This window comes from Miniopterus natalensis, chromosome 1 (genome assembly GCF_054644295.1).
Source record: "Miniopterus natalensis isolate mMinNat1 chromosome 1, mMinNat1.hap1, whole genome shotgun sequence".
Taxonomy (NCBI): Eukaryota; Metazoa; Chordata; class Mammalia; order Chiroptera; family Miniopteridae; genus Miniopterus; species Miniopterus natalensis.
The window spans coordinates 17,297,830-17,311,289 of NC_142081.1; the positions used below are offsets into that span (position 1 = coordinate 17,297,830).

At 42.5% G+C, this 13,460-nt stretch overlaps 1 protein-coding gene across 8 annotated transcripts in view; it reads right to left on the reverse strand.

Annotated features, from left to right (window-relative positions):
- Positions 1–13,460, reverse strand: part of NRXN3 (neurexin 3) — a 1,308,313-nt gene that overhangs the window by 495,831 nt on the left and 799,022 nt on the right. The window lies entirely within an intron of this gene.

Sequence of the window (13,460 nt, forward strand, 5' to 3'; positions counted from 1 at the left end):
CTATGATCATTTCATGAAATACAGACTCAGTGTTTCTTACAGTGTAGCAGCGATGTGTGAACCAGCATGCCAGGACCCCCTTTCCCCCGTGTTTCCCTGCTGCTGAAGTTTGGGATACCCTAAGGCATAATCTGAGCCCCCAAACCATGGTTCTCTTCTTACTCCCACCTGATCAGCATCTGAAAGTCACACCATAGACTGGGTGGCATTTGGGCAAGAGAAGAGGCAAGAAGTAGGATAAAAACTTCTTCACCACTGGAACCCAACTGCCAGATTCTTAGAACCCCAGACCCTCTCTTTAGCACCCCCTCCCATCCTCGCTCCTTCTACCCCACTGCCGGGATTGCTTGCCTGTGGGCCTGGGGTCTCGTTGGAGGCCAAGGAGCATATATGGTGCCAAAGAAAATCCACTCCAGAAGATAAAATCAGGTCCTCCCATCTTTCTCACCCTCCCCTCAGTAGGCATGTCTTCATTCTCTGCCACCCCCCTGCACCCCTCCACCTTCAAACTTTGATCTCAGCCACCCTCTTCCTAGACTGCATTTGTCCTTCTATTTCCTACCTTCTATTCCCTCAGGACATGAAAATCCTCAGACCCTCCCTCTTCTACAAAATGTTTCCTAGCCCCCAAGGCAGAATAACTCTCTCCTTCCCGTGCAGACCCTCTCTGTGAATGCTAATCTGCATATACTCCTATCTCCTCCTGCTACAGAAGGTCTTGACTCTGGAGAATGCATTTCAGTCAGCTTTGCTCACTTTTCTGACACATAGAGGGTCGGATGCTCCACAAAGAACTCTGGGCTTCTCTTTGACATTAACCCACTTTCTCTTCGTCAAAAGCCCCATTCCTTCAACTTCCACCCTTCTCCCTCCCCTCCCCACCCCCACTTCTCCTATTACTCCCCTCGGATACATCTAACTGTCCTTCACTCCATCCCAGAACATCCAACCCAGTACCTCAGCACAACTTTCCCAGCTGGAGGCCCTTTCTTGTCTTTGAGTGCCCCCTCCCTCCCTTGACCCGGATACAAGAACTGCTCTGAATGGAATCTTTGGAGCAGAAAGCACATGGTCGGGTAGCCTAGATCTTGTTATCAAATCTTCAATGAGAAGAAACGTGTTTGTGACATCCTAAACTAGAATTCCAAATCACATCCCTTTAGAAAATATTTCCTGTGTGACGAGGTTCTTGATTATAGTAGCTCTAGACTCGGTTATTGGGAATGTCCCGGGTTAGCTTGTATTTGAGTCCTGGAAATAGAATACATTCTATCTCTGGGAAAACATAATGTGAGCTCTGAGAATTCATAAAGTAACTTTTGAAATACAACCCTTTTGAAAACTGAGGCCTGCCTGCTCTTCTGTTACTCTGTGGGAGGCAAGTGGGTGGTGGTATGACTATGATATGTGGCTTTCTATTTTTGTAACGTGGCAAGGATGCTGAGGAATTCAGCCCCCAAACTGAGAAAGGCAGAACAGCACCAGATACTAAATCATGCAGAGGCAATATACACCTATGCCGTGGGCTGCGGGCTGCTGTGGGCGTGGGGGCGAGGGACTTGTCAGAAGCACTCCCCAGCACAGGTCTCTCTGCCTTCGGACTTAGCCTAGTTCTGTCGGCCTTAAACGAAGACACGCTTTCTCTTTCTCTTTTATTTTTTTATTGTTAGTTTACTCTTACTGCTCTATTTAGACATATCATCCTTCCTACCTGTTGGGACCCCAAGAATTGCCTGTCTTTTATTTTTGATCCTTACAACATTACTGAATTTTGGGTAGACCCTTATAAAATAGAATATATAGATATATGTATCATTTTTAAATATGTAGTATATTATATGTTGATATGTGGGATATGAAACTGAAACTCACAGACACAGAAAACAGTATGGTGGTTACCAGGTGGAAAGGGGTGGGGGTGGATAGTGAAGAGTTAAGGGAGACAAATATATGGTGATGGAAGATTTACCTTTGGGTGGTGGGCATACAATGCAATACGCAGATGATGTATCATAAAAATGTACACTTGAAACCTATGTGATCTTACTAACCAATATCACCCCAATAAATTTAATAAAAATGAATGAATATATAATATATGCATATTTGTTTATGATAAATATGACTGGCATCTCTTTAAGATAATAATAGAGTAGATACATTTTTTTACGTATCACAAATATTAGAAAAGTATAAAACAGAAAATACATTTGCAAGCCTTGAGAAAACTTCAGGGCAACCTATAACTCGTGCCATTCCAAAGTTCAAACTCATCAGCAATTGCCACCTGGTAGAGTTAACTGAGTGACATTCTGCTCCCCATGACAAGTAAAAGAGAAAGGTGGGGAGAAGTAATAGAAGAAATGAAATGGACTTTCTTACCAAGTTCTTACTTTCCCATGTGATACACTAAAGATACCCGAGCACTCCGAGAAGACACCAGAATATCAATCTTGGACTCACTTTTCATTCTATATTATGACTCCAAGTTAAAGAAGAAAAACTGGGTATAAATATATATGGGGAAAAACTGAACCATTACTCTACTGGTGCCAGAAGCACAGCGATATTCCCTGCGGACAAGGGTCTTAGAAAAGCACTAAGAAGCTATAATTGCTAAGGACAGAACTAGTTCTTCATTTGAAAGACAGAAGTTTGTTTTCTGCATGTGACAACGTGAACCAGAAGGTAGGAACGAAGTCTGGAAGCGGGCCTTCGCCCAACACCTCCTCTCCCGCGGCTGTGAAACGCAGATAAGGAAGGCCCTCCTCCTGACACGCGGTGCGCCTCATTTAGCAGCGCGGACAAAGGCTCACAGTCTCTCTTGCCCCACGAAGGGACTAACTGAAGATAGGATGTGGGACCATTTTACAAGTGGCCACACAGTGACTACCAGGGTCGGGATTTTTCTCTGTTCAGTGGCCTCTTATCTTTTTCTGCAAATGTGTCAGCTTGAAATGGCTGCAGAAGAATCCAGAAAATAAAAGGCAAGAAAACACACACATACACACATACAGAAATCACAACCACAGTGTCTCTCAAAGTCAGTTTGCTTGACGACATCCAGCCCCACTGTGTTTGATAGAACCAAAAAATGCTTCCATTTTGTTCTGTTCCTAAAAGGGGGAGGTGGGGATGGGGAGGGTTGAAGGAAAAAACCAAATTTTCCTTTCTAGAAATGCTACCTTCACTTAAGCACCCCTCTGTCCTCAGCCTGCCTGTTTTCTCCTTCAGGTGAGTGATTTTATTTGGGTGTCTAATTCACACAAGACAGGATGAGTGGAGCCCAATGTCATCTCCAACCACAAAGGAAGGACAAGTTAAGTAAGCTTGTCACCAACCAAGAGCCAAGAGCTGAAAACTAGCTTATTGCATTTCCACACAAAACCTCAAGCAGTAACCCTCAGAGACATTATGAAATCACGTCTTTTGGAGCTCCTCTAGTTATTAAGTAATCATAGAGCTGAGAATCAAATCTAAATTTGTAGAAAATGAAGGAAAGCAGATTGTTCTAAAATTTTTTAGGGCCTTCTACAGAGAACTCTAAGCATGACTGTGATAAGAAAACACCAAATGAGCCAGGGAAGGGGGGCAAGGGGCATTCAGTGTAATAAAGATTAAGTCACCAAAGCTACAAACTCTGACCGCTAGAAGCAGGACTTACCCTACCTGTGTATCCCAGTCAGTCCTATCTTAAACCGGTCAATTTACTTTCTCCTATAAGAAGTCCTTAACGGCTGGCATTCAAAACGTTACAAAAGAGAATATTCATAACTTAGGTTTTTCAGTCTATTTGTTTTATAGGTAAAGCAATAGAAAAAAGTTTAAAATTAAATTTAAAGAATCATTCAGTCCGCATACAGTTTCTTGGCCTATAGGCCAATGTCTCAAGAATGACACAATAATTTTACAGGGGGTGAGGGCTCTTGATGATTCTCTTTCTTCATACATTTAAAAATCTGAGGTTACCTGCTCTAAGTTCAAGTCATTCCTTCTCCTGTCGTATCTTCTCCTGTCAGGTTTTTCTCATTTCCCAAATGCACAAACACATTCCCACATGCACTTGCCGTTGATAAAAGGTTCGTCGAGGCAGACATCTACCCCAACACCACGTGGCCACCATCACCGGGAACGGGGGTGAGCCAGGGGCTGTCCGCAGAACTCCCAGCACGTGCCTCTCGAAATAGCTGGCATCTGGAGGAACTACTTGACGCTTGTTACTTACACTCCACTCAGCATGAACGGAGGCTGGCAGGGAATTCAGCAGCATGTCTTATTTTTAAAATATCTCACACCTCCTCCTCGCCCTCCCTGCCTTCAGAGAGAGGTTTAAGCAATACACTCTCATTTTCTGTTGCATGAGCCTACCACAGTCTTCCTGGACGCGCAAAGCTTTGAAAGAGGGCCCAAGCCTCCTATCTAATGCCAAGCTGGGCTCCCCAGATGAAACACAAATAAGACAGCAGCCCAAATCTCTTCGTTTTGTGGATAAACTAAGAAGTGAACTTCGTAGACCAGAAGTCAGCCAGTCTCTTCTGTGCTTCTCTCTCTCTCTTTCCCCCTCCCTCCTTCTCTGTCTGTCTCTCTCACACACAATCTTTTAAAAAGTCTGCCTGCTCCTTTACTGCAATTATTCCAAAGGAAGATCATTATCAGGTTAAGGGAATTAAGTTGACTTGATAAGATTAATGGGACTTTTTAATTCAGTTGTGACCCAAGAGAAAGCCTCCTGCTTTGCTTTGCAGCAGGTTAGGGTCTCCAAAAACTCTCCTTCCTACTCCAGTTGCTGCGAAATCAAATGAACAAATATCAGGAGGTCAATGCTGGCGACTTAAGTTCTTGGAGAACCTAGATCCCTAAATGGTGAAAGCTGCCACTGATGGCTGTTTTCTGGGGTCTCAAATAGCAAATTAAACTGAGAGGCGTGTGGAGGTGCTAGGGGGCGCTCTATTACAGGAAATGGCATTGGTGATTTGGCACGGAGCTGGCAGGATTTGGGGAGTTCTGTGTAACTGCTAACAGTTCGATAAGTGTTATCACAAAAAGTGGCAATACCTGAAGTTGACTAATGGCAACAGTAATTATTATTAGGAACAGTGCTAAAAAAACACACACAACTCCAAGAGTTGAGAATTTTACCTTTCCTTGGAACAGCTCACAGTAATTTATGCAAGCAAATTCTGTAATTCCTCATAACACTCCTTTAGGGAGATGAAACATTCTGGGAGGAGTGTGTGTGTGAAAGAGAGAGAAGAAAAAGGAGGGGTGGGGAGGGGAAATTGGGGAAGTCTGACAGAATCACGCTCTAATTCAAAAATAGAGGATACCAATCTAAGGCAGCACTGCCACTCAGCTTCTTGAGCAAAGACTTAATTAAAATCCATTGTCTGGAGAAGAAAATGAGCCAGTTAGCATCACATTTATCATCTCATTGGTCTTCAGCCACCAGGTTTACTGTGCATCCATTTCAGAGTCTATGATCCTTGTCACATAACACGGTGTTGAAAATTACACTTAAGTATTTGGAGATAAGAAATGAATAATAATAAATAAGAAGAAGAAGAATAGTAATAATAAATAGTTTATTTTTTACTGTATGTCAGGTACAACAATAAGTGCCCTGCCTTAGATCATCTCATTTAACCCTGACAACTCACAATAGGCTACAGTTATTCTCATTTTATAAAGGAGATAAATGTAAATTAGAAAGGTTAAATAACTTGGCTAAGGTCACAGAGCCATTAAATGGCAGGTTTTGAACCAGTGTCTCTGGCTCTGGAAGTCACACTTTTCATCTGTACCCTCTACTACTGTGAAACACCTGGCATGGTAAGCAATCTGTACATATTAGCTGCCATTAGCTAGTGTTATTCCCTAGTGCTAGGATGGCCTGGCTTAGTGTGGAGAAGGTCCAAAGTACCTCTTGAATGCTGAGAACATTCCTTTGCAGCATTATTGAGGCAGAAAACAGTCAAACCAGGTGGTCTGGGCCACTTCCTAGTAGTGGGACTTGGGGTCACTTCTGTGTATTGCGTCTGGGAGGACTGAAGGAGAGTTACATTTCAAAATAGGGGCAGAGAAATCCAGGAAAGCTTCCGCAAAGAAGAAATCATTGATTTGCATCTTTCAAGGGTCTGTTATGAAAGGAGAAGCGTCGTTCCCTTTCAATGGGACAGGCCTTAACACCATCCTTGGGGTGGGGGTCACGGGTTGAGGCCAAACTGCCAAACAAAAGCAGGTGAAAGAAGAGGTGGAATCAAAGAGACACTGATTAAACAAACCAATGAGATCCACCTCCGAAAGCTCTAGCATTATTTTCCCCAGGTTCCTGCTCTGAAGCCTGCGTTGCAAGACAACTTTTTCTTCACGTAGTTCTTTCTTTTCCTTTCAGCTGACTGCGCCTGAAGCGATCAGAGGCCAGCATGAATAAGGAGCTTTGCCTGGGAGCCTGGAGTCCTGGATCCAAGCGTAAGGCAGTTTCCTTCCTGGCTCGCCTGTGTGCCCATCACCTGTTTAGCACGCACCACTTCAGCCTACACGACCAAAGCTTCTTAGGCAGGAAACAAAGAAACACACTTAATGTCTCCCCTTTCTTCTTCTTGAGCTCCCAGAGCAGAGTGCAAAGGTGAACTATACCTTTTCAAAGTCTAAAATTGTCTCTCAAAGTCACCAAGAAGCCTCATTAAGTAACAGTCTTTGCAAATGAACTGATTTTCCCCATTGATTGAGACCAATTGCTCTTTTTTTCCCCCTTTAGTAGACAACAGATTGCTCAAAGTGAGATTCTGCCACACAGTCCTTAGAGTAAACCAGGATTAACAAAATACTCTGGGGCATCACTACATGTCCTGCACTCTTGCCTCTGTTATAGCAGCCGGATCCAATTCTGCTGATCTCGATTCCAAGAAGGGCCAAGAGTACTTTTGGGAGAGAGTCTTCAGGTTACACCCAGGGGCATGGGAGACACATATGGCTCTCAGACCTTCCCCTACTTAGAAATGATGAGGAGTGGATTCATTTGTGTTACAATGTTTAATTATTAAAAATGATCTCATGCTGATCAAATAAAAGTAAGACCATGAGCTAACACCAGAAAGTCACCAATGTACCCCATGTAGTGGAACTCCACATGCCTCAATGCTCTGAGCATTCACCTGCTTAATCAGCAAGATGTCTTGCCTTGCTCAAGAATCTCCCTCTCCAATGATTTTCCACAGAAATTCCTGAGTGAGAAAAGAGCTTTTTACATCTATTGGATTTCCAATCCCATGCTCTGGAGGCCATGTGTATCCTTGAAAGCTTTCACTGTGTCTCTGTGGAGCTGGCAACCACATCTAAACTCCTGCCTTCTAGGGCCCTTGTCCCTTTACAGCCAGCAATAAGGCACCTTCCTCTTGTCCCAGTGCAGTACTTTTAGAAGCCTCTCCCACAGGAGAACAGGAAGGCCCTGAGGGACACGGTACTTCCCTTTGCAAATAATATGTTCCCAAAACACACAGATAATGCAGGGAAAGTTCTAAGGAAGTTTAGAACTGGCTACAAACTTGACCCAGAATCACCTCCTTTCTTCAGCATCCATGTCATGCTACTTAGTCAAGCCCATGGGTCAGCTTGCATCTTTGTGGTGAGTCTCTCTTAGGGACCCCGCTTTCTCTTCTTTTGGTCTGAGCTCCTTAGGGACCTCCAGGTCTTCACACAGATCTCTATGTGTCTGAACCCCATGGGTCCTATGGAAATCAATGGGTGTGTTTGGGCAACTCTTGCAGCGCGTTCTGAACATTTCCATCACAGTTTAAAAAGTTATCCAAATGGTGTATGACAAGGAGGAGGCTCATCTTTCCAGAGCACAGTGGGAAGATTTGCTCTGGCTTTAGAAGCCAGTGGAAGAGTTTTGTTTCACTAGCCCCTATACTTCTATTGTTATTGGTTTGTCATTCGATTGGGGATCTCATTCACTTCATTCAGTGGGATTCTGGCATCATTTTACTTTTCTAATCCCCTCTGAAATCTTGTCAACTCCCTCTTAAGTATGAGACAATTCCACCCTGTTCCTATGCACCTACTCTTCTCTTAACATCTAGTCTCCTTCACACTAATTTTAGGGAAATCATACATGCTAAACGAGAGTCTACGGCAGCTTAAAGAATTGGCATGATGGGAGGAAACAAGACATCAACCGCAAGATCTCACAAAAGTAAGAATATATTCTCCATATAAATATCTCTGGTAATTAAAAAGGAAAATGATAGAAAGTGATAGGCTGAAAAATAAATAAAAGGTAAATAAATTTCATTTCTAAGCCTGATAAGTCAGAAACATTTCCTCCTGAGGAGGATCCACTATTAAGATCTTGGAAGATAAATAAAATTTCTGGTTATTATGCATGAGTGTTATGCCAATCACTTTGACATCCAGGTGTACCTCATTTGGAGAGGTGGAATTAGATTTACCTGCTCATTGGGCAAGGCTTTGATGAATACAATCATATCTATATTTATATACATATCTGCAGACTAAAGAAATACTTCTTGTTTTGGTGGGAGGGATTATTTACCCAGTGTTGTAAGTTCTAGGTAAGGGTGTTGTCAGGTAGGGAAAATGAGGGTTAGGTCCAATGAACCCGATAATTTCTAATTCTCAAATTTTACTTTATTTTGTTCTCTATTACTTACCACTTATATATGTATTCCCCCCAAAACTCTATCCTCAGTGATATTGTTACATATTCTCTCCTCTGATGGCCTCATGTGAATCATTCATTCCATGGATTCAGCTATTACCTCTAAGAAAAGGACCCTGGACCTGTGTCTCTAATCTCATCCAGTAATTTGAGCTATAACCACCTGCTGGGCTTCTTTTTATGAATGTACCACTCACCATTTTTATTGCTACTTTCCACACCCCCGTATTAGCCCAAACTTATCATACCTTAGTCAATGACATCTCAATTTTTCCATTTACTCAAGCTCAGAACTTCAAAATCATTCCTCAGTAAGCTCCCTTCCCTCTTTTATCCAAACTGCAGAATTATCTCTCGCAACAGTATCATTCATCTCTGGTCCCTCCTTCCCATTCCCAGAGATATGTTCAGTCCCTCAATATTTCTTTGTCTGAACAAATACAAAAGCACACTGATGCAATTCTTAGTTGACAACTCTTTTTTTAGAACAGAGCCTGCTACGTGGTTTCCCCAGAGAAATCTTCCTAATGCATGGCTCATATAATTTCACTTTTCCCCCCAAATCTTTTGGTGGCTACTCACTGTATACATACAAAGAGTGCCAACTCTGCATTATGCTATTCAAAACCCTCCGGTTGTACAGCGTGGCTAGAGTCTGGGTGGAGGAATGAAATGGATGCTGCTGGGAAGCAAGAGAGACAGGCAGCAGACCATGATGAGCCCTGTGAGTGATAAAGCATTTGGATTTCACCCCGAGGTCACCGAAGGGCCACCTGGAGAGTTTATGGGGCTGGGGGCAGAAATTGATCATATGTGGACATTAGAAAGTTCACTCTGGGGCTGGTCTATTTCATAAGCATTGAAAAATCACAGGCAGTGAGGGAGTGTGGTGGGTGATAAACGGTGAAATGTGAATTTAGAGTGTTTTTCATAAAAGCCAATAAGCACACACACAGAGAGAGAGAGAGAGAGAGAGAGAGAGAGAAACTCACAGGCAACTTAACACATTGTAATGCAGAATAATAGAGGTTAAAAAAAAAAACCCAAGTCTCTCAAGAGTCAAGGACATAAACCTGAAGTGCAATATAAATGCAAGTTAAAATATAAAAGAAGCTTATTTATGTAACCAAAACTTCAGGGAAAAACATATACATAATTCGAAAAAGAAGTGAGGAATGGATTCCATGCAAATGAAAAATACTAAGGCAGCTGCCTAGCTTTGGGCTATTTCCATTTTAAAATGAGACTCTGAAAGTTAGAAGGAAAAAAATATTTATCAATGAAATGGAAAAATATAAGGTGATAATTTTCTGCCACAGAGAATATGTGTGAAGAAACTTGTTGGTCTTTCTCTACAGAAAAGACCCTGCTGCGGAAGGTTCCACAGATGGGAGGGTTTCCTTAGTTTGGGGAAAGTGGGCTTGTGAAATGGGGACATGAACAGATTGTTCCATGACTGCCTCTTAGTGTGGCAATAAATATTTCACTAATTTTTTGTAACCTCTTCTTGATTTAGTGACACTTAATGCCAGAAGTGAGAAATAAGACTGCAGGACTCGGAGGAAAATTTTTCTTCTGATCCATAAACTGTAGTAAGGCTTTGAAAATTCATCTTCCATTGGGAGTAATGATATTGGGTAATGGGGATTGAGGGGTATAAGTGTAAAGCTAGAAGGGAAGAAAAAGAGATATAATGAAATAATTTTATGCAGCATGTCTAGCTTGGAATTTAACTCCCTTTGGTTGCAGGATCAAGCGCCTCCAGAGTTCAAGCAAGTAATGCACACTCCTAAAGTAGGCTGGATTTAAGAATTCCAGTAATCAAGCCTTTTCACATTTAGCTCTTATTATTAGAACTGCCCATGGGCTTTGGTGTTGCTTACATGATAGGAAATAGTAGGGACTGCAGCCACCCAAAGGGTGTTTAAAACAAGCAAAACTCATCTCCAGCAAATTTCTGCCACATGGAAGTGCAGACCCAATATTACAGTATCTTACGATTTGCCAAGAATAGCTAATGGTTTTCATTTTTATTTGAAACATCCCATTTAAAAAAAAAAAATCTCTAAAGTATTTTTCAACCTTGTGGCAGAAAGAACAAAACTCATGTGAAAACCCCATCGAGCTGGGCCACGAAACTTTAGAACAGAGTGAACCTGCATCTTTCACTTTCTGAGACCTCTGTTTCCTTTCAAAACTCCTGACCTTTCAAAAAGGCCAAGATGTGAGAAGAGACAGAAATGTGTGTATCAAGAAAGGCTGTCTGAGGACCACAAAGGAAGGGTAAGATCTGTGCTGGATCAAGACAGGCTGTATTTGACCAGATGGAGGGGATGGTGGGTGTCCCAGGCTAAAAGCATGGAAGAGCCTTGGACAGAGCTGATACCATACCATTTGTATCAAACACTCTCACTAAGGGTATTTCATTTGGCTCCCTGAAACTACTCTAACCACGAGGGGAGAAGGCATGTGGAAAATTCTGGCCCTGGGAGTAGGCCGGTCAGGCTGAATTAAAAATCTGAGCTTCCGAGGCCAAAGCCATCCTTGGTGAGGCCAAATTGTCCCAGCCAAAAAGGAATGGAAGTAATTCAGCTCCCTCTGCAATGTTGACTATTGGATCCAGACAAGAGAACATACTGCTTTGTGAAAAGCCTCCCTTAGAGTATCAGTGCCTCCTACAGGAAGAAAGGGATGGGACAATGCATGAAAATCCACACACTAGAACATGTGAACAATTTTGGGGGCTTGTTTTGAATAGCAACTTTATAAAAAAGTCTGCCTGGAACCTAAGCTGACCTCCACAGCGTTGCTGGGCTGGTTAACCGCACTGTGCAGCCCCTGACACTCCGCCCAGCGCATTACTGCTGCCCCCCCCCTTGAGAACAGCTCAAGAGTATTTCAGTGCAACAGATGCTGGCAGAGTAGAAAAGGCACCGGCTCCAGCTCCCTCACACCTGAGTAGAAGAGGCAGGAATCTAAATGAACAGTAAGACATCAAAGGACAGAATCAGGAACACAACATGTGCTAGAAATGCTTATAACAAAAACGAAGCTTCATCACAAATAATAACATTAGATTCTAGCGAGAGTTTGTTATGTGTCAGACACTGCGGGGAGCATGTAATATAAATCATCCCACTTAGTCATCAAAATAGAGTTAAGATGTGGGCTTTATTAGTTTCACTGGTAAGGAAACTGAAGTTTAGAAAGGATGGATACCTTGACCAAGATTAACATAGGAACTCATTCATTCTCTCTCTTTTCTCCCCCCTCCCCTCCCTTCCTCTCTCTCTCTCTGCCTCTCTCTCTCACATCTCTATCTCTATATCTCTCTCCCCCTCCCTTTTCCACTTTCTCCCTATCTCTGGGTCCTGAGGATGCAATGACATGAAGTATGCAAAGCACCTTGCACAGTGTGTGGCAATATCATAACTTCTCAATAAATGGTGGCTTGCATGTCTGGGGCATATCAGGGAAGGCTTTTCAGGGAAGGCAGTGCTTGAACTAAAAATTGAAAGATGCTCAGGTCAAGTAACTGTGACATTTTTCATTTCATTTAATATTTATTAGAAGCCCTGTGAGATGGATATCATTAACCTCACCTTTCAAACAAGGAAACCAAAGCTCAGCGAGTTTAAATAACTGGCCCGGGGCCAAAGAGCTAGCAAGCTGGAGGCTTGAGACTGAGACCTAAGTGTCCTAATTCAAAGGTGAACCTCTCTCCACCATTATAACTCTGCCCTGATGTGTCTTAGACCCAGTGGTTGAAACTTCCAATTCTTTAGTAAAAGCAGAGTGAAAAACAGAACAGATACTAGGTTCTTGTTAATTTTGTTCCCTGGAGTATAAGCTTCCCCGTGGAGAGTTAAGAGGTACATACAAATGAGTAAAAGTCATTGCCTATTCAGTAATGCTTCAAATATGTTTGTATCTTCTCAAGTAACTGAAATAATTATTTGAAAGAAAGGAAGGAGAAAGAAACCTGCTCTAAAGCATGTGTTTGCAGGAAGGTCTCCTTAATGAGCTCTCTGCTCAGTACTTGTGTTGTCTGTAAAGGAAAGGTGTGAACAGAGCCAGTGCGGATCTGCTAAGAATTAGTCCAACTTGTTCCTGTCAATTACACTGAATTTTCTGACAAACCTCTACAGCTCATGGGAAATTTCCTGACAGGATGCTAATAAATGTGCCTAACCTTGTCACCTTCCCCAAATATGCCAAATTTGCAGCACTTGAGATAAATAACATTTATACATTATGAGACTAACCTTGACTCCTCAGAATTTCCATAAGGTTCTGGCAGGTTAATGAGAGAATTTTATTTTATTTTTTGTCTCCAGAATATAAAAGAAAATGCTTGTCTTCAAGAGCACCAAATAGGCAGGCAACGTGTTTGCTGCTGGGCCTGTTTGAGATGCCAGGGAACATGGGATTGAGAGGGACCAGTCCGTGGTCATGTGCTATCTGTACAATACAGTGCCATGTTGAAGACCATGGTGAATAATTTGGCACCAGACAGATACCCTTAAAGAACCCCAAATGCCTAGATCTTGGGAGTTGGCTTGACAATATCAAAGCTGATATCTGCAGGTTTACTTTCTACCCAAATCATTAAATCCCACTTTCAGAAAGGAAATTCATCACAAGCTAAGAACCAAGCTCACCGTACAAGGCTAAGAGTGATTCATGGATCCAAGAACAAGTGGCTTTGTTTGGTGATGTTCCCAGGTGGATACCGTAGTTAATAATAGTGTGAAATCTTTGTTAAGAGCCAGACTCTGAA